Source organism: Procambarus clarkii, chromosome 74 (genome assembly GCF_040958095.1).
Source record: "Procambarus clarkii isolate CNS0578487 chromosome 74, FALCON_Pclarkii_2.0, whole genome shotgun sequence".
Lineage (NCBI taxonomy): Eukaryota > Metazoa > Arthropoda > Malacostraca > Decapoda > Cambaridae > Procambarus > Procambarus clarkii.
This window is the reverse complement of record NC_091223.1, coordinates 17,444,387-17,470,580: the sequence shown is the minus strand read 5'-3', so window position 1 is coordinate 17,470,580 and position 26,194 is coordinate 17,444,387. Positions and strand designations below refer to the sequence as shown.

Here is a 26,194-nt window from a genome sequence, read left to right as displayed (position 1 = left end):
AAATGCTTTTCTTATGAAACGATAAAGCTATCCATTTCATTATGTATGAGTTAATTTTTTTTTAATTTGAGTTAAAAGTAATGTAGATATATGACCTAACCTAACCAACCCTACCTAACCTAAGTCAATAATTTTTGTTCCTAATATAATATAATAATAATATTTCAAATAAACCAATTGAATTTTTTGAAAATAAAGAAAATCACTCGGCCTATTAGGCAAATCGGACCTTGCATAGTAGGGTGAGAAGTGCGTTCTGGCTACTAGGTACGACATATCATATATATATATATATATATATATATACACACACACACACACATATGGAAAGGTCTAGGACTCAGAGCGAGAAACGGTACAAATAATTATAAACAGTTAAATAAACGATATGTTTAAATGACTAAGACACAGGAGGATTGGGATACGCCACTGCAGACAACTCACAAGACTGGACCTCAGGAATTAAGGCTCGACACCGCAAGCACACATTTAGCCCAATACAATAAGGCAACTATCCGCCAAGTGACGTTTCATGCTCGATCACGATAGAAACGTCTACATAGGGCAAAAACCCGCCCATTCTTTCAATAGATTTACGGAGATTTAGAGATTTAGATTTTAGATTTAGAGATTTAGATTGACTTTTCTCATCATAACCAACAAGGTGAAAAAACCGGAGCACGCCGCACTTTCTCCAACTCTGGCCAAGCGAGATGACCATTCTGGGTGACTGAACTTATTCTCTATGCAGGAGAGGAGGTGGGGGTAGGTGGGGGAAGGGGGGGGGGGTAGGTTTAAACAACTGTCTCCTGTGAATAATGCAGTGTGTACAGGGGAGGAGGGGGGGGGGGGGGGAGCGACGAGCGGGAGCAGACCTCCCATAAATAGCAAGGCTATGGCGGGTTAGTCACACAAGGTCTGAAGTATGTACCCAGGTCATAGAGGTGAAGGCTGCAACCCCCCCCCCCCCCCAACAACTCCCAAGAATGTTGTGGAGATGATCATGTGCTCCCTCCAGAGCCTAGAGGAAACGAATAACAGGTGGGATTGAGAGGTAGTGCAGTGGATTACCTGTTGGCGATTTCCAGAGCTGTTGTGCTATTGCAACCTGGTGATTGTGCGGCCTTATATGCCGACTTCACTATTACTTCCCTCTTCTGATAAGCAACACAGATGAGAGAGAGAAGGGAAACCTATTATCACCTCCGACATTTAAACCACACAAAAAAAGATAAACTCCACACTGAGATTATATCATATCTAATCGAGCAAAAACCGAGCGACTAGAGATTAACTTGTTAACAATGGTATACAATCTAAAGATAAACCTCGCTAGCGATGGTTAGTGAGCTGGTGGTGATTGTGGTGCAGGGTTGTGGTTGTGGTGTACTCACCTAGTTGTGTTTGCTGGGGTTGAGCTTTGGCTCTTTGGCCCCGCCTCTCAACTGTCAATTAACTGGTGTACAGATTCCTGAGCCTACTGGGCTCTATCATATCTACACTTGAAACTGTGTATGGAGTCAGCCTCCACCACATCACTGCCTAATGCATTTCACCTGTTAACTACTCTGACACTGAAAAAGTTCTTTCTAACGTCCCTGTGGCTCATTTGGGTACTCAGTCTCCACCTGTGTCCCCTTGTTCGCGTCCCACCCGTGTTAAACAGTTTGATGTGGTGCTGTGATGTGGTGCAGTGTCGTGGTTGTGGTGTGGTGTAAAATATTAGAGGGGCTGGTCCCAAACCTACACACAGAAATAACACCACACGAGACTCGAAGGCGTGGCAGGATGTGCAGAATATCCCCGTTAAAGAGCAGAGGCGCAACAGGTACTCTGAGAGAGAACTATCAACATCAGAGGCCCGAGACTGTTCAACACGCTTCCAATACACATAAGGGGCATAACTGGCCGACCCTCACAGTGTTCAAGAGAGAACTCGATAAACACCTCCAAAGGATACCTGATCAATCAGGCTGTGACTCATGCGTCAGGCTGCTAGCAGCCGCGTCCAACAGCCTGATTGACTAGTCCAGCAACGAGGAGGCCTGGTCGAGGACCGGGCCGCGGGGACGCTAAGCTCCGAAAACACATCAAGGTAACCGCAAATATAGGCAGAAAAAATATTGGTAAAATTAAGATCGTCAAAATTACCGTAAAACAAAACTAAAGCAACAACTTTAACGCACTCACAATCACTTTATCAAAATAAACACACGGACTGGAACTTGTTTTGGAGGCATGCCATCGCCCAAGGTTCCTCCCTATCAACATCTGGGGTCACGGTTGGGATCAAGACAAGAATGCCTTACACCCATCCACATCTGCCAAAACACACACACACTGACCGGGTAAACAAGGATAAGCTATTCAACACGGGTGGCACACGCACAAGGGGACACAGGTGGAAACTGAGTACCCACATGAGCCACAGGGACACTAGAAGGAACTTTTTCAGTGTCAGTAGTTAACGGATGGAATACATTAGGCAGTGATGTGGTGGAGGCTGACTCCATACACAGTTTCAAATGTAGATATGATAGAGCCCAGTAGGCTCAGGAACCTGTACACCAGTTGATTGACAGTCAAGAGGCGTGGACCAAAGAGCCAAAGCTCAACCCCCGCAAGCACAACTAGGTGAGTACACACACACACACACACACACACATTTTACACCAGTTTCGTGACACGGAGCACGCATGTTTCTTCCAGAGAAGAATTTACAACAAAAACAATACTGCTGCTGTCGCCGCTGCAACATTATTATTAACCAGAACTGCGACAGCCCCGTGTAATTTACTGTTCATTTCGACCATACGGCAAGTCCCCCATTTTCAAAAACAAAATCATGAACCCGGAAACGCGTCTGGCAGTGTTTTGCCCCGGCAGCTTGTAAACATCTCGTCCAGCAACGATATCAAACGTTACAATCAGCAACATGGGGGGAAGAGAAGGGGTCAACCACCTTCAAAACTACGCAATGTGAGGAGGGAGGGGAGGAGAGTTGAAGGGAGAGGAGGAGAAGGAAGGGTAGGTGGGGTGGGGATCTGAGGGGGAGGGGAGTGATATGGGAGAGGAGGAAGGTTAGCCCACATCAAGATCTCAGTCAAGGTCAGTATAAGCCAACCAAGAGCAAGGTCACGAAATTCGCAACTAGCAGTAGCCGGTTGTTTTGGGAATACGAATGGCCTGATTAAGAGCAGCCAAGGTTACCGTTACAGCCGCTCATCAGGGCGGCGGCCCCGTTCTCCACGAATAACATTATCCAGGGACAATGTGCTTAAAGTGAACAACAGTTTAGCAAGGCGGTTTCGGAGGTATCGGTGAGGCGGCAGTTTCTGAGCCACTATTCCCCCCCACCGTCACGGTGGTGGGGGAATGAGTAGTTTCACTCCACTCTACAGCCACAGTAGCCAACTTTACAACCACTAAGCAGTTGCTAGTTTACAACTACTGGGCCAGTTAGTTGTACAGACAACTACTGAACACGAACAACAGTTTACAGCCGTCAGCGCGTAGCAAGGGCAGTTTACAGGTACCAGTGGGCAGTAAAGGCGGTTTACAATAATCACTGGGCAGTAACGACAGGTCATAAAAACAGTACCATTTATCTACACGTTGTAATGGTGTGTCAGTGACGTCATTATGACGTCACGAACTATTTTAAAGCACTCACCTTATCAACAACAGTTCAAGGTCACATTCCTTACCAATTCAGCAAAACCGAATGTTTACTATTTGTTTACTGTTTAGCAATCATTCGCGTTTCCCTCCACATGACAAACAATGAAAGGTTTAACTAAAATTTTTAATTAATATGGTTACATAGCCTAGGCCTATAGGAATAAATTATACCCCCCCCCCTTGGACCTTCAGGCTAGGCATATCCTTAAAATTTCTGCCAAATATCCGCCTACCTCGCGAATGTTGATTGGTCCTAAATCTGTCCCCTAAACAACAAAATCCATAATACCGAGTAATGATTAGTGTGTGTCACACCGAGCATTTAACGCAATCCCTTACGAAACCAGTACATCTTTCCTCAATCACGACAGCTTTGTTTATTTATTAAAACAGCTTATGAGCCCCGAAGCACCAAGAGGTCGTTATTAGATAGGCTCTTGCCACAAGTGCCGGACCAACCAAGTTGTAGTGGATATGTGGGCCAGTGCAACAGCCTGTTGGACCAAGCTATCACAACCCTAGCCTGGGCCGGATTCGGCGAGTAGAACTCTGAGAACCTTTTTGGGTTTGATCTGGGTAAAACCCAGGTATAGCAGGGAGCCAGTCGGCCGAGCGGACAGCACGCTGGACACGTGATCCTGTGGTCCCGGGTTCGATCCCGGGCGCCGGCGAGAAACAATGGGCAGAGTTTCTTTCACCCTATGCCCCTGTTATCTAGCAGTAAAATAGGTACCTGGGTGTTAGTCAGCTGTCACGGGCTGCTTCCTGGGGGGTGGAGGCCTGGTCGAGGACCGGGCCGCGGGGACACTAAAAAGCCCCGAAATCATCTCAAGATAACCTCAAGATAGCAGCAAGATCAACAATAACAATCCCAGTTATAATAAAAGCAACGAAATAAGAAAAAGTAGCTTCAACAATAACAACACCAGTTGTGATCAATGTCAACAACAATCCCAGTTGTAACAACAGCATCGTTACCAACAATAACATCATAAAACACCACCAGCTCTAACAACAGCAAGATCAACAACAACAACAAGTCATCATTCCAACAACAAACATAAGACTTATCAAGTTTCACAAAAAGTCAACACCTCCCAAACGTAGTGTTGATGATCTCTCTATCTCCCTCCTTCACTTATTAACCCCCTCCCAAGGTGTGCTGTCAGGCTACGCCATGATATCACAGGCCAAGATGTAAACAGAGGACATCATCAACATTCCCTCCCTTGATATATATACACACACACACACACACACACACACACACACACACACACACACACACACACACAGATATGATAAGAGCCCAGTAGGCTCAGGAATCTGTACACCAGTTGATTGACAGTTGAGAGGCGGGACCAAATAGCCAAAGCTCAACCCCTACAAACACAAATAGGCGAGTACACACACACACACACACACACACACACACACACACACACACACACACACGCACGCACGCACACACACACACACACACACACACACACACACTGACACACACACACACACAGACACACACACAGACACACACACAGACGCACGTACACACGCGCACACACACGCACGTACGTATTCCCATTAGTCATCAGAATGCACGATATGTAAACAGCTACTTGCCACCACTCACTTGAGGGGTGGCTTTGAGAATTCGACCTCCAGGTCCTTCCCTCTATCATCCTTTACCTACCTTCCTACACCATCCCTCCCTACCCTTCCCCCCCCCCACCCTAGCTTTAAGTCACTATCGCTCTCACTCACAATAATGATTCTGTGGCTCTACAAGTCTCTCCAACCTCGATACAGTGACTTGTCAGTCTCCTGACATATGTTTCACTAAGTCGGAGGTTCTTCGACATGTAACGCAAATTTAATTAATTAAAATACAAATAAATTTATGAAAATATAACCGAGGTTTACACCGAGACACTCACTTGCAACTGCGTGAAATAACATTAGATGGTCAACATATATGCAGTTTTACCTTTCGTAAATTGCCCGTAAAAAATAAATAATAAAAAAAAAATCGTAAATTGTAAATTGGTCACATAACGGTGAAATTGAAAAATAAATGACACTGTCAAAATTAATAAATTTTCACCCCCCCCTCTCAGTTATTACAGTGCATTAACAAGCAAGCCTTGTATAAATCCAGGTTCATCAAACGTCACTGCTATTTCATAGTGGCAGCCGCACTGGTTAGTTCCAACTGGTAAAGCCACGCGGGCTCACCATAGCCCGTGCTACTTGGAACTTTTGTTCCAGGTAGCAAATCTTAAACAACAACATGGTAAAGCCATTGCCAACTCCCGCAGGCAACAGCAGCAGCACCTCCACGCCTCACACCACCGTCCCAAGTTACATTACCTCACCTCCAATCTTCCTCGTTTACGGGCTATTCATGCCCGTGCTACCTTTTGGGTGGCTTAATCTTCATCAATCAATCATCATCTTCCTCCGTGATGTTCGGCAACACGGACGAACATGCCAGAAAGGCAGGCAAAAGCACGTTGCAATATACATAAGTAAACATTCCACACCCGGTAGAATGCTTACACCGCAGCCCCGGTAGAATGTTTACACCGCAGCCCCGGTAGAATGTTTACACCGCTGCCCCGGTAGAATGTTTACACCGCTGCCCCGGTAGAATGTTTACACCACAGCCCCGGTAGAATGTTTACACCACAGCCCCGGTAGAATGTTTACACCGCAGCCCCGGTAGAATGTTTACACCACAGCCCCGGTAGAATGTTTACACCGCAGCCCCGGTAGAATGTTTACACCACAGCCCCAGCAGACTAACACCATCACACCATATAATACCCAGCTTTGTGACAGCATAACATGTAAATGAAAGATATGCCTTTTTTTTCCACTAGCTGAGGCAAAATACCCAACTACTGTTTTTTTTTTACGTAAGTCATAATAACCCTGAACTGGTTTTACACAATGTACAAATTTGCATTACCACACCACCTGAACGTTACATGCACCTGTACATAAAACCAGTAGTGGGATATCACGATTAGTCGTAATACCCCACTACTGGCTTTACGTACAGTGAAAAGACAAAGCAGCAACATTTTGACGAGGCTACCTCTGGAAAATCAAGTGTAGACTAAAGCACACATATTGCAAGCTACAGTACATATATATTACCCTTTCTATTATCGTTATCCTGCTCAACAAGGCCCTCCTCCTCCTTCGTGTGAATCACGATGACCACCACTGTTGCCAAGAGAATACGTGAGCACCACGTCAACACAGCTGGTACAATGCTAGCCAACTGACACCCATTCAAGATCTCGACCAACCTCTAGCCTACTCTCAGGGCGAGCACATGTTTACTATCTGGAAACAAATCACGAAGGATTGAAGGAAATCCAAACGCGCAGCGAGAAAAACTTACACGATCATTCTGTAGTATTACATTCATAAACAAATTAATACAGTCTTCAACAGCGTAGGTACAAGTCAAGCCTGGCCTCGGGCTGGGTTTGGGGAGTAGAACAACTCCCCAAGCCTGGCCTCAGGCTGGGTTTGGGGAGTAGAACAACTCCCCAAGCCTGGCCTCGGGCTGGGTTTGGGGAGTAGAACAACTCCCCAAGCCTGGCCTCAGGCTGGGCTTGGGGAGAACAGCAACTCCCAGAATCCCATCAAGCAGGTAGTCTACCACTTACTCAAACCCTGTTAGGCTAGCCACGCAGGAGAGAGAAATGCACCCTCATCTATCTGGACCAACTATTTAGTCACCCAGCTGGCTCGCCGGCTCCATTTGCATATGCAATCGCTGAAACGTTGGGCCAATAATGGCGTGGGAACGTTGACGCTTCCTTGACCTTGTCACTTGTGTTAATGCCACCCCCTTCCCCCCACCAAGCCTCCGCCCTCGTCCCCTCCCACGGTCCCAGAGCTGCCACCACCAATCACAATAACCTGAGAGCAGGTCTTAAAACTTTATTACCAGAGCTCCACCGCCCACACAAACATCCCGCTACTCTCCACCACTACCACATTCCCAACTGTTTTCTCGCTGGGGGGGGGGGGCTATATATTCTATATACAATATACTCACCACCACCACTAATTCCCTTTGGCTAGAACCCTCGCAAACTTCCCACCTCTCACCCACCCACCATTAAACTTACGAAACCAACACCAATATAAACCCACAATCATTCTGACTCCTGGAGCACTAAATTCTCAATCACCCTCATTTCATATCCAACTAGCGCAGTAGCCTACACACCTTCGTATGATCCTAATCACCAACGACTCCTTGAAGAAGCCCCCAGTTCAAACCATCAGCATGAGGCTTGTAGGCTAGGCCCCAACCTACCCATTCCCACAAGTCATCATCACTAGCTTTATCGCCCTCGTTAAACCCCCTCCCCTCATCCCCCCACAAGCCATCATCATCACCACCTCCCTCGTTATCCCCCCCTCGACCATTCCACGTCATTACCATCACCCCCTCCCTCCTATCCCTCCCTCCCTTCCTAGTCATTACCGTCACCTCCCCTTAATGATTCCAGATATGAGTACACATCCCCCTCCCTCTCTCCCTCCCCCACGCCTATCCAAACCCCCTTCCTCCCCCCCACGCCTATCCAAACCCCCTCCCTCCCCCACGCCTATCCAAACCCCCTTCCTCCCCCCCCACGCCTATCCAAACCCCCTCCCTCCCCCACGCATATCCAAACCCCCTCCCTTCCTCCCCCACGCCTATCCATACCCCCTCCCTCCCTCCCCCACGCCCAACCAACTAATTCATTTCTTAAAACACCAAACGCATCAGCCTTCACACCGGAGGCTATCACAAAGCAACTGAAATAGCCTGTTATCACTGCAGTCAACGCCCTAATTATCACTCTTCTCCCTGGCCCACTACCTACCTACCTCAGCAACTCTCACACCTGTCAGACGATTCCTATCGCCGCTGGGAGGAGAGAGAGGGGGAGGAGGAGAATAATCTTGACAACTCCACAACACTACAGCTGTGCAGTATACCTAGAGAAAATACACTCTATACTCCGCTACTGTGCCAGGTTAAGTCCACTACGGGCTCAGGGCTACTTGAACCTTTTTGTCCCCAGTAGCTGAATCTAAAAACAACATACAGTGGTCTTACACACGAGCGATCAGCTGCGACACTTTAGTAGTAACCTTGGCGCCGGCTGGGTGGGTGGAGGGTGGAGGGACGTCGGTGGAAACTCTATGCTTAAGCAACCATCAAGTGCCGGAGTTCAAAGGGGCCGGCCACATGTGATGCTACTCACCCGTCACCCGTCATAAGCTGTCTCTCATTCATAAACACCAGAAATGTCAGTCCTCACAAGTCAGTATCCCCGCTAATAAGAGACGATCTTTTTTCCCTCTTGGGAAATGAATCAATAACAAAGGCATCGTCTTACAATTTCAGATATTCTTTATTTCTTCGTCTTCCAGCTCCGGTAACTCCAGAAGTGCTAAATGGTGGCTTATACTATTTATTTCTATATTTGTACACCTTAGGTGCTGTGTAGTGAAATGTTAACTTTGTGAACATAATAGTATTACATGTTGCTGTTGTTAAAGATTCGCTACCTGGAACAAAGTTTCAAGTAGCACGGGCTATGGTGAGCCCGTAACTTATATTAATAATATCATTAATACTACATTAATACTTACATAATATGGCATTATATATAATATCATAATACCATTATGTAATTATGTAATACCATTATTACCAATGTAAGGTATTACATAATACCATTATGTAATTTCAGCATGAATCGTAACGAGTGATTTAAGTTAGGTAAGTGTGTGCAACTTGTCCATGAACTTTAGGGCCAAGATTCCACTAAGGCAGTTTGACAAAACTAGTTTTAAAAGAGAGAATTTAGCGTGAAACCAAGACAAAATACCCTACACGAATACCAGTTTCCGGGGGAAATCTACAATCTTCCATCTTTCTTGACTAATCCCAAACACACATCTTGATTAGATCTAGACCCCTAATCTTACCACCACTACCTCATTACTTCCTCTCCCTCCCTCACAAGAAACACTATTATCTTCCCCATTAATACAGCCGTCAGATACTTCCATTACTAAGGGGGATGACCCTCCAAGCTTGCCATTACGGAACTGTGGGTAGATATTCATCTTCTTAAGGCCGCACAGTCAGCGATAATCTCAAACATTGAGGCCCGAAATCATCTCAAGATAACTTCTGAAACAGCCTATGTTCTCACAATAGTCAAACGTAAGGAACAAAGGGGTTCACATGTGAACAATGCAAGCTTATAGAAAGACCCGTAACCCAAGCACGATATACTACAACACAACCCTGTATCATACACCACAACACAACCCTGTATCATGAACCACAACACAACCCTGTATCATGAACCACAACACACCCCTGTATCATGTACCACAACACAACCCTGTATCATAAACCACAACACAACCCTGTATCATACACCACAACACACCCCTGTATCATGCACCACAATACAAACCTGTATCATACACCACAACACAACCCTGTATCATGCACCACAACACAACCCTGTATCATGAACCACAACACAACCCTGTATCATACACCACAACACAACCCTGTATCATGAACCACAACACAACCCTGTATCATGTACCACAACACAACCCTGTATCATGTACCACAACACAACCCTGTATCATAAACCACAACACAAGCCTGTATCATGCACCACAACACAAGCCTGTATCATACACCACAACACAACCCTGTATCATGCACCACAACACAAGCCTGTATCATACACCACAACACAACCCTGTATCATGAACCACAACACAACCCTGTATCATACACCACAACACAACCCTGTATCATGAACCACAACACAACCCTGTATCATGAACCACAACACAACCCTGTATCATGCACCACAACACAACCCTGTATCATAAACCACAACACAACCCTGTATCATGAACCACAACACAACCCTGTATCATACACCACAACACAACCCTGTATCATGAACCACAACACAACCCTGTATCATGTACCACAACACAACCCTGTATCATGCACCACAACACAACCCTGTATCATAAACCACAACACAACCCTGTATCATGAACCACAACACAACCCTGTATCATAAACCACAACACAACCCTGTACCATACACCACAATACAACCCTGTATCATACACCACAACACAACCCTGTACCATACACCACAACACAACCCTGTACCATACACCACAACACAACCCTGTATCATACACCACAACACAACCCTGTATCATACACCACAATACAACCCTGTATCATACACCAACACAACCCTGTATCATGAACCACAACACAACCCTGTATCATGAACCACAACACAACCCTGTATCATGAACCACAACACAACCCTGTATCATGAACCACAACACAACCCTGTATCATGAACCACAACACAACCCTGTATCATACACCACAACACAACCCTGTATCATACACCACAACATACCCCTGTATCATACACCAACACAACCCTGTATCATACACCACAACACAACCCTGTATCATGAACCACAACACAACCCTGTATCATACACCACAACACAACCCTGTATCATACACCACAACATACCCCTGTATCATACACCAACACAACCCTGTATCATACACCACAACACAACCCTGTATCATACACCACAACACAACCCTGTACCATACACCACAGCACAACCCTGTATCATACACCACAATACAACCCTGTAGCATACACCACAACACAACCCTGTACCATACACCACAACACAACCCTGTATCATACACCACAACACAACCCTGTATCATACACCACAACACAACCCTGTATCATACACCACAACACAACCCTGTATCATACACCACAATACAACCCTGTATCATACACCACAACACAACCCTGTATCATACACCACAACACAACCCTGTACCATACACCACAATACAACCCTGTATCATACATCACAACACAACCCTGTATCATGCACCACAACACAACCCTGTATCATACACCACAATACAACCCTGTATCATACACCACAACACAACCCTGTATCATACACCACAACACAACCCTGTATCATACACCACAACACAAGCCTGTATCATGAACCACAACACAACCCGGTATCATGAACCACAACACAACCCTGTATCATACACCACAACACAACCCTGTATCATGAACCACAACACAACCCTGTATCATGAACCACAACACAACCCTGTATCATACACCACAATACAACCCTGTATCATACACCACAACACAACCCTGTATCATACACCACAACACAAGCCTGTATCATGAACCACAACACAACCCGGTATCATGAACCACAACACAACCCTGTATCATACACCACAACACAACCCTGTATCATGAACCACAACACAACCCTGTATCATGAACCACAACACAACCCTGTATCATACACCACAACACAACCCTGTATCATGAACCACAACACAACCCTGTATCATGAACCACAACACAACCCTGTATCATGCACCACAACACAACCCTGTATCATACACCACAACACAACCCTGTATCATACACCACAACACAAGCCTGTATCATACACCACAACACAACCCTGTATCATGAACCACAACACAACCCTGTATCATGAACCACAACACACCCCTGTATCATGAACCACAACACAACCCTGTATCATACACCACAACACAACCCTGTATCATACACCACAACACAACCCTGTATCATACACCACAACACAACCCTGTATCATGAACCACAACACAACCCTGTATCATGAACCACAACACAACCCTGTATCATGAACCACAACACACCCCTGTATCATGCACCACAACACAACCCTGTATCATACACCACAACACAACCCTGTATCATACACCACAACACAACCCTGTATCATACACCACAACACAACCCTGTATCATACACCACAACACAACCCTGTATCATGAACCACAACACAACCCTGTATCATACACCACAACACAACCCTGTATCATACACCACAACATACCCCTGTATCATACACCAACACAACCCTGTATCATGCACCACAACACAACCCTGTATCATACACCACAACACAACCCTGTATCATACACCACAACACAACCCTGTATCATACACCACAACACAACCCTGTATCATGAACCACAACACAACCCTGTATCATGAACCACAACACAACCCTGTATCATGAACCACAACACACCCCTGTATCATGCACCACAACACAACCCTGTATCATACACCACAACACAACCCTGTATCATACACCACAACACAACCCTGTATCATACACCACAACACAACCCTGTATCATACACCACAACACAACCCTGTATCATGAACCACAACACAACCCTGTATCATACACCACAACACAACCCTGTATCATACACCACAACATACCCCTGTATCATACACCAACACAACCCTGTATCATACACCACAACACAACCCTGTATCATGAACCACAACACAACCCTGTATCATACACCACAACACAACCCTGTATCATACACCACAACATACCCCTGTATCATACACCAACACAACCCTGTATCATACACCACAACACAACCCTGTATCATACACCACAACACAACCCTGTACCATACACCACAACACAACCCTGTATCATACACCACAATACAACCCTGTACCATACACCACAACACAAGCCTGTATCATACACCACAACACAACCCTGTATCATGCACCACAACACAACCCTGTATCATACACCACAACACAACCCTGTATCATGCACCACAACACAACCCTGTATCATACACCACAACACAACACTGTACCATACACCACAACACAAGCCTGTATCATACACCACAACACAACCCTGTACCATACACCACAACACAAGCCTGTATCATGCACAACACAAGCCTGTATCATACACCACAACACAAGCCTGTACCATACACCACAACACAAGCCTGTACCATACACCACAACACAGACCTGTATCATACACCACACAAACCTGTATCATACACCACAACAAACAATACAAACAGCACCACGACACAGCTGTATCATGTTTCTATTTACAAAACCGGATGATATATTTTCGCCATTATAACATTTCCTGGAGCTCAACTAACGAAACTATACATAGCCGCCAATTCAACTTGAGCAATTACACACCCAGGCGGAACCAATAGTCTCGTTGCAATTAGCACACTGCTATACACAAACACGCCTATGTGTAATTTTCAATTTACACCAACATGAAAAAAACTGAAAATTTTCGCCAAATTAAACAAAGGTGCTTGACCTTTCTACAAGCACATTTTACTCAACTAGTCACGTATCCTGCTGCCGCAAGTCACTTCAATAGCCTTGTTAAACTAATGTCCACAACAGGTCTAAACGCTATACTCCTTAAATGTGGTTGATCACACTCAGCATAGGCCTACCTTTCTCCCCGCCGACGCCTCCAAGCGGCATAGCCTAGCACCAACACATCCACAGCCTATGATACCACTAGACTAACTGCCGAGCCGGAACGATCAATGAAACCGCCCACAGTATGTGGGAGTCCGCCCCACAGTATGTGGGAGTCCGCCCCACGGTATGTGGGAGTCCACCCCACGGTATGTGGGAGTCCACCCCACGGTATGTGGGAGTCCACCCCACGGTATGTGGGAGTCCACCCCACGGTATGTGGGAGTCCACCCCACGGTATGTGGGAGTCCACCCCACGGTATGTGGGAGTCCACCCCACGGTATGTGGGAGTCCACCCCACATCACCCAGACGTAACTATGAGGTTCTTGGTTCTACCAGGAAGCTTTCATTTCAATTTGCCATCTTTCAACTCCAGTGACCAGACACAAGGTACCAAACAACTTATAACAATTATCAATTATCTCTAATATATCTTAAACTAATCTCCGGCACTTCTATTTACCAAATAACACTCTCCACCGTATATATGTGGTATGATAAAGTGTTTAAAACAGAACTCGACAAACACCTCCAAAGGATACCTGATCAACCACGCTGTGATTCATGCGTAAGGCTGCGAGCAGCCGATTCCAACAGCCTAGTTGACCTGACCACCAGCCAGGAGGCCTGGTCAGAGACCGGGCCGCGAGGATGCTGTTCCTCGGAACCATTTCACAAAGTAACTACAAGGTAGTAAGCTAAATGTTTAGCCACACCGCCATCTCTCCCATACCCACTACTACCCAGCACCCCAAATGGCAGTGCTGGAACGGGTTGGGTTTGTCCTGTCACCGTCATGTTTACCCCAGAACACGACCAGCCACTCAATTTACACCCATGTCCCCTCCCCCCATCTTCACCATTGGTGCATACGAGGCAATCGAGACTCGGCAAGGTATGCCTACATTCTTGGACTACCAATTTTACTTTTGAGACAATTAACTGTTTCATTTGTTCATCATACGAGGCTAAGTGTGCCCAATCGTCCCATCTCCCTCAGTCCACGCAACGAACTACTACTGCTTGTCGACGCTTCGAAATTTGTGGATGGTAATAAAACTTCACAACACTATAAAAAGATTTGAAAGTTAACAAAAAAATATTTGCAGCATTTCATAAGCCTTAATCAAGGCAAACTTTTAAACAGCAACGACTCTCAATATTGTATTTGTCACCTGATTTGTACCAACTGAGAGTATGGGGTTTTGAGTGTTTTGTATTTGTGCCTTTGTGTTGTATTTTTTGTTATTGTTGTATACTGTATCTGTCATACGATATGCTTGTGATTTGTTATCTTTAGTTGTTTTGCATTTTTGTCTTTGTTTTATTGCATTTAATTGCATGCTTGCATGTAAAAAAAAAATGAGTTTCCGGCTCTACCCATCAAGATTCTCAATTATATTTATAAAAATAGGGCCATGTAGCCTATAAATTAACTGGAAAAACAAGATTTTCTTAAGACCTCTACAGGCCTAAGCTATTTATCACTAAACAAAAAATTCTAAGACTACTTTTGAGTTGTTCGGAGAGCGCTTGAAAGACAATGGAAGAGAATAGAACGTAGGAGGGCACAAGACGGCAGGGTAGAAAGAGAACATGGGGACATGAGGCAGGGGAAAACATGGGCAGGAAATATAAGATCGGGAGAGCGGTAGAAAGGGCAGGAAGGGAGAGGATCGGCGAAATAATGGGAGGGAAAAGAGGGAGGAGGGAGAGGGGGAAGAGATGTAGAGGAGGAGGAGGGAGGGGAAAGAGGGATGGGAAAAGGGAGGGGGAAGAGGTAGGTATGGGAAAAAAGAGGGATGGGAAAAAGAGGGGGGAAATAGAGGGAGGGTGGAAAAAGGGGAGGTAGAGGAGAGACAAAGAGGGGAAGGAAGAGAGAGGAAGGGGGGAAGACAAGAGTGGAAGAGGTGGGAAGTGGAGAAGGGGGGGGATGGAAGAGGCGAAAAGCGGGGGAAGGGGGCAGAGGGGGGGGGGGGGGGGAAGGGGGCAGAGGGGGGGGGGGAAGAGGGGTAGAGGGGAGTAAGAGGGGTAGAGGCGGATAAGAGGGAAAGAAGTGGATAGGAGGGAAAGAAGTGGATAGGAGTGGAAGAGGGGAAGGAAGCACTCTTCCTCCTCCTTGCCGCGAGGAGGAAGTAATTCGGAAAAAGAAGTGGAAAGATAGGAAGGTTGTGAAGAGATGGGAAAGGCTAGGGGCTAGCTAGAGAAAAGGGTGAGGCCGGAGTGGAAAAAGGAACCACCAGTGGAAAAAAGTGGGAGGGGAGGAGGAGCAACTGAAAGGGGGGGGGGCCGAATGGGAAAGGTGAGAAGGGGCTGAGCTAGGAGATAAAATGCAAGAGATGGAACATGAGGAAAAGAGGTGGTGGGAGGAGAAAGATAAAAGGGAAAGAGAAATGTTAATTGGGTGATGAGGAAATTGAGAGGGGATGGGGAAGGATGGAAGGGAAAGGTGGAATGGGGAGAGGATAGAAAAGGAGAGAATGAAGGAGTGAGGGAATAAGGAAAAGCATAGAAAAAAGAAAGATACGGAAATGGGTAAGAGAATGGAGAGAGCTAAGGGAGACATGGAAGGGGAAATGGGTAAAGGAGGGATGAATGAAAAAAGAAGGTATACAAATGAGGTGAATGAATAGTGAGCAGGAAGAGGTGGATGGATAGTGGGGAATAGGGAATGGTGAGGGGTAAAGAGTAACATTTTGGGGCGGTAAATGGATGCTATAGGAATTAGACAGAGCATAGGGATAGTGGAGTAGATATATAAGGGAAGGGTGATGGTAAGGAATAGAAGGGGATGGGGGTGGAAAAGGAAATAAGAGGTGGAAAAAGAGGGTGGGAGGGATGGAAGCTTTACTCCAAAGTTACAGTAGAACCCTACACCACCATATATATTATTCAGCACTTATTTAAATATCTAAAATTTAACTTTGCTCAATAATCCCTGGTCCAGTACGTTTTTAAAAAATATATATATACTGTATATATAAAAGGGAGCAATGCAACAGGCCTATACGAAGCTGATAAGACAATTAGCTTTCATTCCTAGATTTACTTATTTTTAACTTTTTTTTCTCTTTTATAAATAAAACACAAATACAATATAAAAACAGTTACCAAAGCACTTATTTTTAACTGGCCTAAACGGCATTCCGCTGCAGTTAATGTTACTTATAGTCCACACTATAGGTAAATAACCCCACACAGCCTATATAATATAGTCCTCACCTCTCAACAGACAGCCAGTGGGTTGAGATAGGTCGCTTTCTGATTATAAGAAACCCTTATACAGTATATAAGGGTTTGACATGTATATGAGTGGGGTTGGGTGGTTATAGGAGCTGCCTCGTGTGGGTCAATAGGCCTTCTGCAGTTACCTTTGTTCTTATGTTCATATATCGCAGGTTAGGATGTATTAACTTATTCTACGTTATGGGGTAGGTTCGGCTTGGATTGGGTTAGAGTTAGGTTGGGTTTATTTAGGTTCGGGTAAGGTTACGTTGGGGTTTAAGTAGGTTTTGGAAGGAAGGAGAAGGTTGCGTTGGGGTTTGAGTAGGGTTTGGCAGGAAGGAGAAGGTTGGGTTGGGGTTTGAGTAGGTTTTGGAAGGAAAGAGAAGGTTACGTTGGGGTTTGAGTAGGTTTTGGAAGGAAGGAGAAGGCTACGTTGGGGTTTGAGTAGGTTTTGGAAGGAAGGAGAAGGCTACGTTGGGGTTTGAGTAGGTTTTGGCAGGAAGGAAGAAGGTTGGGTTGGGGTTCGGTAGGTTTTGAAATACGTTGGTGAACCGCCTCGTGTCCCCAACGGCTGGGGCAGACTAACCGGCTAACTCAAACACTACCCAATTACCAGTGTCAGCTCCCGGGCCCCAGAGCCTCCCAACACTATCCTATTACTAACGGCAGGCAGCCAGGCCTGGTCTCTTACCCAAAACATTCTCTCCCCCCTACACCAAGAAGGGTGCTAGCGAGGCAGGGAGGAGAGTGGGTAAGGAGGAAGATGGCAAGAAGGGAGGGCAAGCAGAGGGGCAGGGAGAAAGAGAGGGCAGGCAGGGAGAAAGGGACGGCAGGTAGAGGGGCAGGGAGAAAGAGACGACAGGGAGAAAGGGAGGGCAGGCAGAGGGGCAGGGAGAAAGGTAGCCAGTTGTTGGGCGGGTGGAACGAGGCGGGGATCCAGGACGGCAAAGGGCAGCAAGGGAGGGAGGTAAAGGGAAGTAAGGGAGGGAGGTGAGAAGAGAAAGGGGAGGAGACGTACGTAGGATGGAAGGTAGGTAGGTAGAAAGGTTGGTAGGTAGGAGGAAGGTATGTAGGGAGGGAGGGAGGTAGATACGTATGGAGGGAAGGGAGGGAGGTAGATACGTATGGAGGGAAGGGAGGGAGGTAGATACGTATGGAAGGCAGGGAGGTAGATACGTATGGAAGGGAGGGAGGTAGATACGTATGGAAGGGAGGGAGGTAGATACGTATGGAAGGGAGGGAGGTAGATACGTATGGAAGGGAGGGAGGTAGATACGTATGGAAGGGAGGGAGGTAGATACGTATGGAAGGGAGGGAGGTAGATACGTATGGAAGGGAGGGAGGTAGATACGTATGGAAGGGAGGGAGGTAGATACGTATGGAAGGGAGGGAGGTAGATACGTATGGAAGGGAGGGAGGTAGATACGTATGGAAGGGAGGGAGGTAGATACGTATGGAAGGGAGGGAGGTAGATACGTATGGAAGGGAGGGAGGTAGATACGTATGGAAGGGAGGGAGGTAGATACGTATGGAGGGAGGTAAATACGTATGGAGGGAAGGGAGGTAGACACGTATGAAGGGAAGGGAGGTAGATACGTATGGAGGGAAGGGAGGGAGGTAGATACGTATGGAGGGAAGGGAGGGAGGTAGATACGTATGGAGGGAAGGGAGGGAGGTAGATACGTATGGAGGGAAGGGAGGGAGGTAGATACGTATGGAGGGAAGGGAGGGAGGGAGGTAGATACGTATGGAGGGAAGGGAGGGAGGTGGATACGTAGGGAAGGGAGGGAGGTAGATACGTAGGGAAGGGAGGGAGGTAGATACGTAGGGAAGGGAGGGAGGGAGTGAGGCAAGCAGGCAGGGGGAAGAAGGGAGACGAGCAGGGAGGGAGTGAAGCAAGCAAGCATGGAAGAGGGAGGGAGTGAGGCAAGCAAGCAGGGAGGGGAGGTAGGGAGGGAATGAGGCAAGCAGGGAGGGGTTGAGGAATGGAGTGAGGCGGGCAGGGATGGAGTGAGGCAGGGAGGGAGCGAGGCATTGAGTGAGGCAGGCTGGCAGGCAGGCAGGCAGGGAGGGAGCGAGGTCTGGCCTCCACCACCACCAGGGGCGGCAGGCGTGGCGGGAGGTGGTGGTGGTGGTGGAGGGTAAGCGGGTGGGCGGCCGTGATGCAGGCCGCCCAATCTATCCCTAACCCCCTCAGGAGCCTCCTATCCCTCTAGTACACAGGCAGGCGGTGGAGGGAGGCAGCCGGACAGGCCAAACAGGCCTACACCCCACCAAAACTAGCCCAACCCTAGCCCCTAGCCACCACCAGCCTTCAACAAACAAAGGCCACCAAGCTCTCCCCTCGCCCACCAAAATGTTGCCAACCCACTCCACATTTGCCTAATTCCCCCTCTCCAAAAACGTTCAAAATGGGCCGGCGAAAACGTTGAGAGTCGGAGTGGACATGCGGCCGCAGAGCACGTGGGCTAGCAGTTTTGGGCAAGAACCTCCAATCCTTTTAATAATCAACAATTACCATTCGACCCTCCGCCAAGAAGGGCGTAAGCCGCACCCATTCGGGGGAGCCAAGGGAGGGAGAGAGAGAGGGGGGAGAGAGGAGAGGGAGGGGGGAGAGAGGGGGGTGGAGAGTAGAGTTCAACTATTTATTCTCTATCCCCAAGACAAACTTTGTGAGTAAACCCCCTCTCCTCAACCCCCCCCCCCCCTGATCCAAAAACGTTTATGAGGGGGGGGGGTGGGGAAGGGTAGGGAGGGGCGGGCCATGCTGTCATTGTTTACAGCGTGTCACGTGCGTAAGGGAAGCCTCTGACATGAAAGTAAATAATTGACATGTAATGCATATTGCAACTCGTTCCATTTACCCCTCTACAGCTTTCCCTAAGGGGGCAATAGCCCCCCCAATTTCCCCTCCCCCTAGAGCTCATACCCATGCCCAAAACCCCCCCTTACAATGGGGGGCATAGCCCCCCCATCTCCTTCAAAAAATTTAAGAGAGAAAAAAGATGTTGTTGAAGTAGGCTACGTGGCCGGGGTGTCCTCCCCGGCTGAGCGCCCGGCCCGGCCCGGCCCGCCACCCCGCCGCCCCGCCTGACCGCCACCACCCGGGCCGCCATGCAAAAACTGGGGTGGGTGATGCTGCTGCTATCAGCTGATGACCACACACACACACGCCCACCACGCCGCCCACACCACGCCCACCACGCCCACGGCACGCCCACTGAGTACAGGCAACACCACCAGCAGCACCAGCAGCGGCGAGTGACGTATTGTCAAGGCTCCGGCCTCATCATACACCCCCCCTCCCCTACCCCCCCCCTGTCTACTGGGATCAGCTGATCACCCACCACCTGACAGCTGGTTCACAGCCTCTGCAACACCCGCTGTGCAACACCCGCTCTGCAACACCCGCGCTAGACGGCACACACACCCGTCCCGTCCTCCTCCCTACCCACCTAACCTACCCGTCCCAAACACACACACACACAAGCCCTCTCTGTTCCCCCGTCTCTCCATTTACCTGTCTGTAGCTTCTGCCGGACTCCAGATCCGTGCGGTGGTGGGCGTCGCGGCTAGAGGAGAGCTGCGTGGCGGGCGTGGGCGTGCGGGCGAGGGCGTGCGGGCGGCGTGGTGGAGGAAAATAGGTGGGTTGTGTGGTTGAGGGAGCAGGAGCAGCGGCCGCCGGTATCGACCAAGAAGACCTCAGGCCCGGCGAGAGTAAGCGAGAGAGCGTCGCCGCCGCCGCCTCCACCAACACTCTCCCTCTCTCTCCCTCCCTCTCCCTCTCCAACACTCTCTCCCCCACACTCACTAGCACCGCCACAACCTAGCTAACACTTGACACGCCTCACCTACTGTACACTTAAGGGCGCTACACACACTTTTCCAGTTCCATTGCGGAGAAGAGAGGACGGGGGGGGTGGGAAAAAAAAAGTGCGCGCGACAGTCTCCGGCGCGACTAACCGATCTCACCACACAGCCAGTTCCAACAATCACCTCTCAATTCACCATCAATTTCTCACTTTTCCGGCGTTATTCCACACTCACATCACACACTACACTTTGATCCAGGTTCTGCGCGACATTTTAGGCACATTTTCGGCACTAAACCCTTCAATTTGGGCGAGAAAAGCGTGAGGGAAGGCGCGGAGCGTGCCGCCAAGCCGAGGTACTCGTGTGTGTGGCGCTCTGAACAAGGGAGTGTGGCGGGGTCCCACGTCCACCCAACACTGCCCTTTTTTATTCCATATTTCTCTCTTCCTATCGTCTCTAGCGGCTCCTTAGTGGGCCGTCTCCACACTTTGATTTTCGGCCAAGGTCCAGCGAGGCATTTGTGGCCGTGGTTTGCGGCAAATGGATAGAAAACAGCATGTAAAAGTGATTAATCAGGTTGTTTGTTAGTGAGCGTTCCGGCGCCAGATGGCAGCAGGGCGCAGCCCGGGCGCATTAGGCAGCTTCGTGCCAGACGTAGGATTCACCCGACCAGTCCCATGTGTGCCACATTTACCATCCATTATCCCTTCTATTCTCACCCCTATTTGATCTATTGGCAATGGCTTTGGGTATCTTCGAATGTCTTAACGAGCGGCGGGCTGTAACGAGGTGGGAGGAATGATGAGGTAGAAAAGTGTGGGCGGCGTCCGGCAGCGCACAGCACGGCTTGAGGGTTTTCCAACGCCGGCGGACGCAAGACGTGATCGATGCTAAGTCCTGACCGCCACTGTCGATTCACGCACAACTTTCATAAATTAAAAGCGCCTGCGATCGGTTACAATGGCGAGTTGTAGGTTGGAGCGCGACAACATTTACCTGGGAGTTGTCTGGGCCCGCGGGAGGAGAAGCAGGTCTGTGGTGGCGCAGAGAAAAGCCACAGCAAGTTTGGATATGACTACGTGTGTGCAGCTGTTAGTTGACTCAACCATCCATCCAGCCCGGCCCTACACCACGGCCAGCACCACCACCACTACACCTTCCCTCCCTCTCTACACCACGGCCAGCACCACCACCACTACACCTTCCCTCCCTCTCTACACCACGGCCAGCACCACCACCACTACACCTTCCCTCCCTCTCTACACCACGGCCAGCACCACCACCACTACACCTTCCCTCCCTCTCTACACCACGGCCAGCACCACCACCACTACACCTTCCCTCCCTCTCTACACCACGGCCAGCACCACCACCACTACACCTTCCCTCCCTCTCTACACCACGGCCAGCACCACCACCACTACACCTTCCCTCCCTCTCTACACCACCACCACTACACCTTCCCTCCCTCTCTACACCACCACCACTACACCTTCCCTCCCTCTCTACACCACCACCACTACACCTTCCCTCCCTCTCTACACCACCACCACTACACCTTCCCTCCCTCTCTACACCACCACCACTACACCTTCCCTCCCTCTCTACACCACCACCACTACACCTTCCCTCCCTCTCTACACCACCACCACTACACCTTCCCTCCCTCTCTACACCACCACCACTACACCTTCCCTCCCTCTCTACACCACCACCACTACACCTTCCCTCCCTCTCTACACCACCACCACTACACCTTCCCTCCCTCTCTACACCACCACCACTACACCTTCCCTCCCTCTCTACACCACCACCACTACACCTTCCCTCCCTCTCTACACCACCACCACTACACCTTCCCTCCCTCTCTACACCACCGCCACTACACCTTCCCTCCCTCTCTACACCACCACCACTACACCTTCCCTCCCTCTCTACACCACCACCACTACACCTTCCCTCCCTCTCTACACCACCACCACTACACCTTCCCTCCCTCTCTACACCACCGCCACTACACCTTCCCTCCCTCTCTACACCACCACCACTACACCTTCCCTCCCTCTCTACACCACCACCACTACACCTTCCCTCCCTCTCTACACCACGGCCAGCACCACCACCACCACTACACCTTCCCTCCCTCTCTACACCACCACCACTACACCTTCCCTCCCTCTCTACACCACCACCACTACACCTTCCCTCCCTCTCTACACCACCACCACTACACCTTCCCTCCCTCTCTACACCACCACCACTACACCTTCCCTCCCTCTCTACACCACCACCACTACACCTTCCCTCCCTCTCTACACCACCACCACTACACCTTCCCTCCCTCTCTACACCACCACCACTACACCTTCCCTCCCTCTCTACACCACCACCACTACATCTTCCCTCCCTCTCTACACCACCACCACTACACCTTCCCTCCCTCTCTACACCACCACCACTACACCTTCCCTCCCTCTCTACACCACCGCCACTACACCTTCCCTCCCTCTCTACACCACCACCACTACACCTTCCCTCCCTCTCTACACCACCACCACTACACCTTCCCTCCCTCTCTACACCACCACCACTACACCTTCCCTCCCTCTCTACACCACCACCACTACACCTTCCCTCCCTCTCTACACCACCACCACTACACCTTCCCTCCCTCTCTACACCACGGCCAGCACCACCACCACCACTACACCTTCCCTCCCTCTCTACACCACCACCACTACACCTTCCCTCCCTCTCTACACCACCACCACTACACCTTCCCTCCCTCTCTACACCACCACCACTACACCTTCCCTCCCTCTCTACACCACCGCCACTACACCTTCCCTCCCTCTCTACACCACCACCACTACACCTTCCCTCCCTCTCTACACCACCACCACTACACCTTCCCTCACCATCACCACCATACCCTCACCACCACACCCTCACCATCACCACCACACCTTCCCTCACCATCACCACCACACCTTCCCTCACCATCACCACCACACCTTCCCTCACCATCACCACCACACCTTCCCTCACCATCACCACCACACCCTCACCATCACCACCACACCCTCACCATCACCACCACACCTTCCCTCACCATCACCACCACACCTTCCCTCACCATCAGCACCACACCCTCACCATCACCACCACACCTTCCATCACCATCACCACCACACCCTCACCATCACCACCACACCTTCCCTCACCATCACCACCACACCTTCCCTCACCATCACCACCACACCTTCCCTCACCATCACCACCACACCTTCCCTCACCATCACCACCACACCTTCCCTCACCATCACCACCACACCTTCCCTCACCATCACCACCACACCTTCCCTCACCATCACCACCACACCTTCCCTCACCATCACCACCACACCTTCCCTCACCATCACCACCACACCTTCCCTCACCATCACCACCACACCTTCCCTCACCATCACCACCACACCTTCCCTCACCATCACCACCACACCCTCACCATCACCACCACACCTTCCCTCACCATCACCACCACACCTTCCCTCCACCACCACCACCACACCTTCCCTCACCATCACCACCACACCTTCCCTCACCATCACCACCACACCTTCCCTCACCATCACCACCACACCTTCCCTCACCATCACCACCACACCTTCCCTCACCATCACCACCACACCCTCACCATCACCACCACACCATCATCACCACCACCACCACACCTTCCCTCCACCACCACCACCACACCTTCCCTCACCATCAGCACCACACCCTCACCATCACCACCACACCTTCCCTCACCATCACCACCACACCTTCCCTCACCATCAGCACCACACCCTCACCATCACCACCACACCTTCCATCACCATCACCACCACACCTTCCCTCACCATCACCACACCTTCCCTCACCATCACCACCACACCTTCCCTCACCATCACCACCACACCTTCCCTCACCATCACCACACCTTCCCTCACCATCACCACCACACCTTCCCTCACCATCACCACCACACCTTCCCTCACCATCACCACCATACCTTCCCTCACCATCACCACCACACCTTCCCTCACCATCACCACCACACCTTCACTCACCATCACCACCACACCTTCCCTCACCATCACCACCACACCTTCCCTCACCATCACCACCACACCTTCACTCACCATCACCACACCTTCCCTCACCATCACCACCACACCTTCACTCACCATCACCACCACCACCACACCTTCCCTCACCATCACCACCACACCTTCCCTCACCATCACCACCACACCTTCCCTCACCATCACCACCATACCTTCCCTCACCATCACCACCACACCTTCCCTCACCATCACCACCACACCTTCACTCACCATCACCACCACCACCACACCTTCCCTCACCATCACCACCACACCTTCCCTCACCATCACCACCACACCTTCCCTCACCATCACCACCACACCTTCACTCACCATCACCACCACCACCACACCTTCCCTCACCATCACCACCACACCTTCCCTCACCATCACCACCACACCTTCCCTCACCATCACCACCACACCTTCCCTCACCATCACCACACCTTCCCTCACCATCACCACCACACCTTCCCTCACCATCACCACCACACCTTCCCTCACCATCACCACCATACCTTCCCTCACCATCACCACCACACCTTCCCTCACCATCACCACCACACCTTCACTCACCATCACCACTACACCTTCCCTCACCATCACCACCATACTTTCCTTCACCATCACCACCATACCTTCCCTCACCATCACCACTACACCTTCCCTCACCATCACCACCACACCTTCCCTCACCATCACCACTACACCTTCCCTCACCATCACCACCACACCTTCCCTCACCACCACCACCACACCTTCCCTCACCATCACCACCATACCTTCCCTCACCATCACCACCATACCTTCCCTC

At 49.5% G+C, this 26,194-nt stretch overlaps 1 protein-coding gene across 26 annotated transcripts in view; it reads right to left on the bottom strand.

Moving 5' to 3' along the window:
- Positions 1 to 26,194, bottom strand: part of osa (trithorax group protein osa) — a 427,150-nt gene that overhangs the window by 216,926 nt on the left and 184,030 nt on the right. For 12 of the 26 annotated variants that reach the window (XM_069313042.1, XM_069313023.1, XM_069313028.1 and 9 more), the window contains exon 1: positions 20,937 to 21,598. The exons of 7 other annotated variants lie outside the window; for them this stretch is intronic. The gene's annotated coding sequence lies outside the window, so the exon portion shown is untranslated. Of the gene's footprint in view, positions 1 to 20,936; positions 21,856 to 26,194 lie in introns of those variants that run through there. 7 more of the 26 variants (XM_069313022.1, XM_069313025.1, XM_069313027.1 and 4 more) reach the window with 3 other exon arrangements.